This window comes from Dasypus novemcinctus, chromosome 4 (genome assembly GCF_030445035.2).
Source record: "Dasypus novemcinctus isolate mDasNov1 chromosome 4, mDasNov1.1.hap2, whole genome shotgun sequence".
Classification (NCBI taxonomy): Eukaryota; Metazoa; Chordata; class Mammalia; order Cingulata; family Dasypodidae; genus Dasypus; species Dasypus novemcinctus.
The window spans coordinates 120,117,631-120,124,295 of record NC_080676.1 but is presented as its reverse complement, the minus strand read 5'-3'; positions in this window follow the sequence as shown (position 1 = coordinate 120,124,295).

Below are 6,665 nucleotides of genomic sequence, written 5' to 3'. Positions count from 1 at the left end.
AGTGAAGCCAAATTGAAGCAGGGTAAGCCTTAACCCAGTCTGACTGGAATACTTGTAAGGAGAGGAAATCTACACAGAGTCACAAAAGACTGCGTAGGAGTAGAAGCCACAGGGTCAAACCAAATGAGACAGATCAACATGCAATGGAGGCAGTGGTTGATTGCCAGCAGGTCACCCCCAACTATGACTTAAGAGAAGGCATGGCCTGACAAGACCTTGATTTTGGTCTTGTAGTCTCCAAAACAGTGAGATTGTAAATTCCACTGTGTAGTATTTGTTATAGCAGCCCTGCAAACTAAGACACCACTAAATGTAAAATGTATATATATATAAGCAGTCAAAAACTTGTGCCACTCTCATCACTGCTCAAAAGGGTAGGTACAGGTGAAATACTAGATCTTAAGTTTTACTAATCTCTCAGGAACATGTAACCCCAAATTTTTAGAAAACAGAAAAAAGAATATAAGTACCCTTTGTTTCAGATATAATATAAACGACAAATGCAGGCAAACTCATTGCAAGGAAAGAACATTTCACCAAATTTACTTTTAGAATTAATGTCAGAGTTCTTTGGGGTTGCTGAATAGACGATTAACATACAAAAATGTGTAGCACTCATATACATCAGCAACTTATCTATTTAGATATTATAATAGAGAAAATGAATACCATTCATAAATGCAATATAATGGATATGGAATCTGGGCGGAAATCTTACAAAGATTTCAGTTTATGAAGAAAAATAGAAAACATTATTGAAGGTCATCATTAAGTAAAATAAAATGGACAGCAGCATTGGTAGTCACCAGCAGAAGACCCCTTTCTGAGAAGGGGTTTTTCAAAAGACAAGAACAATTGACCAGCAGGGGTTTTCTGAGAAAATGGAACACAAGCTGCAGGTGGCTCATAAGCAACACCTTGTAATAAAACAAGTTTTAGTCCCATAGAAATATATTATCAGAATGAGCAAACATACCATAGTAATCAATGTATATTGGCTCCCCACTTTGTAAGACCCCCTTATGTAAAATGGAAACTTAATGTCAGCCGATCAGAACATTTCCTCACGTGCACCTGCATTCACCTTATATGACCTTCCCTTTTCCACCCCCTTTGTGGGACTCCCTACTACTTTCTGAATGGGATGCTGCCCTATTCCTGAATCACCCAATAAAGCTGTGAGATAAATTGCATGAAAAGTTTTTCTTTTATCACTGTAAAATAAAATCGGAAAACCAAATACCATGTTCCTTAAAAGAAGGACTCTAATATTTTAAAACAAAAGCATTTATCTCAAAATTATTGTAAGAACTAAAATAATTCTCACCAGCATTCCAACTTACTTGTATTTAATAAAACTTGACAAACTATTTCTAAAACACTGCTACTCAAGATGTATGAATCCACAGTATTCTCAAAATCTGAGGTTTTAAGAAAATGAAGCATTTAAAGCACTATTCTAAATCTACTGAATCACCTGGGCCACATGAGGTTTTTAGGGACATTAAAATTTGAGAAGCACCACTGTTCCTTCAAAAATAGAAGAAAAACCAAAATACTCTCAAATATTAAAACTCAGGGTTCTTGCCTTGTCTTACTAGATATAAAGTCTTATTGTCTTATTATTACCAGAATAATATTTAATGAAAAGTGCAATTTATATATTCATAGACAATCAATAAAACAAAATCGACAATAGGAACAGTCCTAATCTTTTATGGCCTCATAATGTGAGACAGATGAAACATTAAAAATCTGCAGTGATGTGGTCCTTTATTCAATAAATACCTGGAACAATTTGTATGTGTATATATGTTAAATACCCAACATGTGGAAAACAAGATTGTAAAAGCATTCAAAGTAATTATAGTTGAATATCTTTGTGGTTTCAGTAGAAAGAATGGTTTCTTGTAGAAGACACAAAAAGTACAAAACTAAATTAAAAGATTGACTAAGATTGCATTTTTTAAAAACTTCTATATGATAAAAACACTAGATTCCTTATAGGAGACAATGCCAATAATTATAAAAAATAAAAAAGTTCTGAGAAAATATAAGTAATTACTATGAATTCATAAGAAACAGACAAACATCTCAAAAAAAAGTATGAACAAATGACATATATAAGCAGGAACTTTACTAAACAAGGGAAAACAATGCACCATGGCCAATAAACATATGAAAAGACTTTCAGCCTCTTTGAATTTCCTTAGGGAAATGTGAATTTCTCAGAATGAGATTCTTTTCATACACAGATGATTAGCAAAATAAAAATGAATTTGGCAATGTCAAGTATTTGTAGGATGTTGGGAAAAGGAAACTCCTACATCTTTTGTTGAAGGGTAAATTGCTAAAACAATTTTGGATAGACGTTTCCGTCTTCTAGGAAAACTGAACACATGAATGTTTTATGATGCAGCCATTACACTTTTATTATATATGCTACTGAAATTCTATCACCTTTATAGAAGAAGACATGAACAGGAATGAGTCTTGAAATATTATATACAAGAGTGAAAAACTGGAACAAATCCAAATGTCTCCATCAGTAGGGAAGTAGGTATTTAAACTGTGGTCTATTTCTATGATAACAGCAGAGTATTTAAATGGAGTGAACTAGTCCTCATATAAGCCATGAAGGATAGACTAGAAAGCAGAAAGTTGAGTGAAAAAATTTAAAAAGCAAGTTATAGTTACCCCTAATGAAATTAAATTTCTGTAACTTCCGTGATGGTAGAAGGGGTAAAGTTCATGAGCACTAACAGCATGAATCACTACTCTTTCCCTGCTTTCAGGTACAACCTCGAAGTGTTTATATTTAAGGAAGTGGAATAAAGTTTCTGAGACAGGACAGTAGGAGTGGTGCAATCAAAGGTAATATTTATCTTGGTCTCAGATTAGCTTTTCCTTGACTACAGTGGGATTTGGCCATAGCACCAATCGTCTAGATAGTCTACTAGCCGACTTTAGGACTAATGAAATTCATGGAGCATAGGTCAATGGGATGAGATGACCTCTATTCCTTCAGATGAATGCTCATAATCATACCCAAGTCGTGCTCTGATAAGTAATCTCTTCCACAAACCCTATCCCTACCTACATCTATAACAATCCTTCCAAATGGACTATCTCATACGTTATACTTGACACTCATCATTTGATGAGGTGTTCCCTGAATGTAAAACATTTTCAGAGAGGTATTAAATCTCCAAAGCCCTAGAAAAGCCTTGGAATGGAAACTGGGATCCATTGGTTTGTGGTGGGCCAGGTGGAGGAGCAAGAGGGAGAATCCCTTCAGGGCCAAGTAAATACCCTGGCTTAGTTAACAGCTTCAGAAGCAATGGAAGTAGTTATACTGTTGTTTCCTCTACATGCTTGCTTGCGCTCCCTGCCAACTCCTGGGAACTAGAAAATTTTGCAAGCAATGTGAATCTCCCCAATTTCTTTGAGGGGCTATTTACATCTTAAAGAGCCTATTCACCCCTGAACCAGAAAGGGGCTAAAGAAGGCCAGTGGGAAAGAGATAAATATTTCCACTGGTATAGGATTTCTCCAGGCCATATTATTTCAAATTACTCTTTTAAAAAATTTGCCATAGTCACCTGTAGAACTAAAACACTTCTGAAATTTCCCAATTTAAGCCCAGCATTCTGCATCCCACCTGGTAGCATAACTCATTTTTAGTCTGCCACTAAGCTCTTGAATCTGTTTATCAGCTTTGATTACTCTACAGCTCTGATAAGAACACATTATGCAGATGTCTTGAATTAGTTTAAGTTCTAATTGACAGAATACTTGAATTTGACTGAAAAGATAAACACTAAATAAACTGTATTTATACCTTTGTTTCTCTGCTGTTGACATTTCTGTACATGTTGAGAGAAAAGTCTTGCCCCTTGAAAAGCTATTTATGTAAAGCATGGTGTCTATTAGTTCAAATCCAAATATTAATTTGAACTTTAGCACCAAAGAATATTGAAAATTCCATAAGAAATAAACTTTATTTTGCTTCATAGTTGAATGTAAGATGTTTGCAACACTGTGTTTCTTTAAAAAAATAAATATTTGAAAAATTTAGCAGACAACTCTCTTGAAATTTATATTTTGTCCCAATAATTATGAATTGTTTTGTCTCACTTTGTTGTTGTACACATTGCTTAACAATAATTTTACAAATTCCTCTATTAAATCTAGATACATTGTTCCTTCAGAAAATTTTAAGATGCTTAAGAAAGAACCATAGCAAAATAAGCACTGTGTTTTTCTGGAAACTGGAGATTATTTTGTGGAAAGAAATCACTGCCTTGTGATGATGTCATTGATAAGAAATATATAACTTCATAATAACTTTTATTTTGTCTATACCTAAGGATATTTGCTAGCAGCCCAAATATTTGATTTTAAAGTGATTTCTTTTAAGGAATTGTGGAAGCTGACAAGTCTGAAAAACGTAGGGCTGCCCAGCAGACTAGAAGTTCTGGCAAGACTTTATGTTGCAGTATGGAGTCCAAAATCCCTAATGGAGGGCTGCAGGTTGAAAATTCAGACAAGAATTTACATTATAGTCTTGAAGAAGAATTTCTTCTTCTCTAAATAGACTCAGTTTTTTCCTCTTAAAACATTTAACATGTTTGATGAGAACAACCTCACTATTGAGGATAAACTCCTTACTTATAGACAGCTGATTGTACATTCTAATTACATTTACAAAATACCTTCACAGCAACATCTAGGAGAGTGTTTGACTTAACTACACACCATAATCCAGCCAAGTTGGCACACAAAATTACCAGACACAGTAGCCAAATATTTTTATATAGCATTATTGTTGCCTTCAGCATTTCTTAAGCATGATAATGTTTGATTTTTTGCCCCAATTTATTTAAAGATCACCTATCTTTCTTTTTTAAAATAAATTAAATACAAATAAATATTACTTTAATACTGTAATTATATCTGGTCTGCCATCTGTATTTTAATAAATTTGTACTAAATTGATCCAAACTGAAAGCAAACCTTTTCTATATGGCAACTTTTTAGCAGAAATCTTTTTTGACAGATATATTGTCTCTGAAAATAAACTTAAATGTTATACTCTTATACTTATGTTCATCAGAGTACAGAGTACCTAAAAATGTCATCTCACACCGTTCCACATTTGTTTCATTCTTGATCACTGTTTCAAAACATATTAATTGGGAATGCACTTGGATAATTGAATTCATCTTCTATTTTGTTTGTTTGTTTGTAGTTGAGAAGGGCTTTGATTTTTTAATACTCACCGTAATTAAGAGTCAAAATAATACCTACTGTGTATGTTTTGCACCATTTTAAAAACTTCTCTTCTCAGTAATATTAGATTTTAGGCAGAAAACTGTAACATATACATGTCATTTTTAATAGAATTAAATGATAAAATCTTAGGTTTCAAAACAGAGATGGGCCAATGGATCTCATCCTTCAGGTCCACTCTGACTGACGGTTTCTGTCCTAACTACTCATGCAAAATATTCTGAATCTGTTTTAATAAGATCACTGGAAAAGAATATCATAATTATAGGGGCAGTATTGGACACAAGATAGTAGCATGTAAGTTGGGAATTTGCTGTTCCTGACATAAAGTGTTAGGAAATAAAGTGTACATAAGATGCAACGGATCATTAATTAGATAATTAGTGAATGAAGTCTTCAATGAAAAGATGTTGCTGGATAGATATTTGAAGATAAGTAGTACAGAAAATAAAAATGGCTAGTCAGTTGAGTGAATAGTAAAGCTTCACAGACTCAAATAAGCATAGTTATTTTAAAAGACATGGGAGAGAGGGAGCTGATTAAATTAGATTTATATTGGGGAGGGTCAACTCCATATGTTATTAGGGAATTACAAATTAAAACAACAATAAGATACCACTTCAACCTATTAAAATGGCTAAAACCCAAATCACTGACAACACCAACTGCTGATGAGGATATGGATAAATAGGAACTGTCGTTCTTAGCGGGTGGGAATGAAAAATGGGCAGCAACTTTGGAAGACAAATTCTTACAAAGCTAAATACAGTCTTACCATACCACCCAACAATTGTGTTCTAAATATTTATCTAAATGGGCTGTATACTTATCCCATGCAAAAACAAACAAACAAACAAAACTGAATGCAAATTCTTATAGCCACTTTATCCATAATTGCCAAAGGTTGGAAGCAACCAAGATGTCCATTAATGAGTAAATTGATAACATCTATACAATGGAATATTATTCAGTGAAAAAGTGAAACGAACTATCAAACTGTCAAAAGACATGAAGGAACCTTAATTATATATTTCTAAGTGAAAGAAGCCAGTGACAAATAAAATTAAGGAGGCCCAACTTGGAGATTCTTGAACTAAGTTCCATATGGGTAAAACCAAAATCTAAGTTTCTTTTCCCAGTAAATGCTCAGCTTGGCCAGAAAGCAAAATTTAAATCAGTCAGTCAGCTATGGTCAACTCACTGTTGTTATACCAGCTAACTTGCTCATTGGTAAGCAACTTGTACTAACTATATTAGGAAATGCAGTGTGCATTAAGAAATGAAAATTTCCTCCCAATACTCCCTGTTCTGTCTAAAATAGCCCCACTGCTCTCTTTGTTCAGTAGAATTCTTTTCTACCTTGTGATGACTGG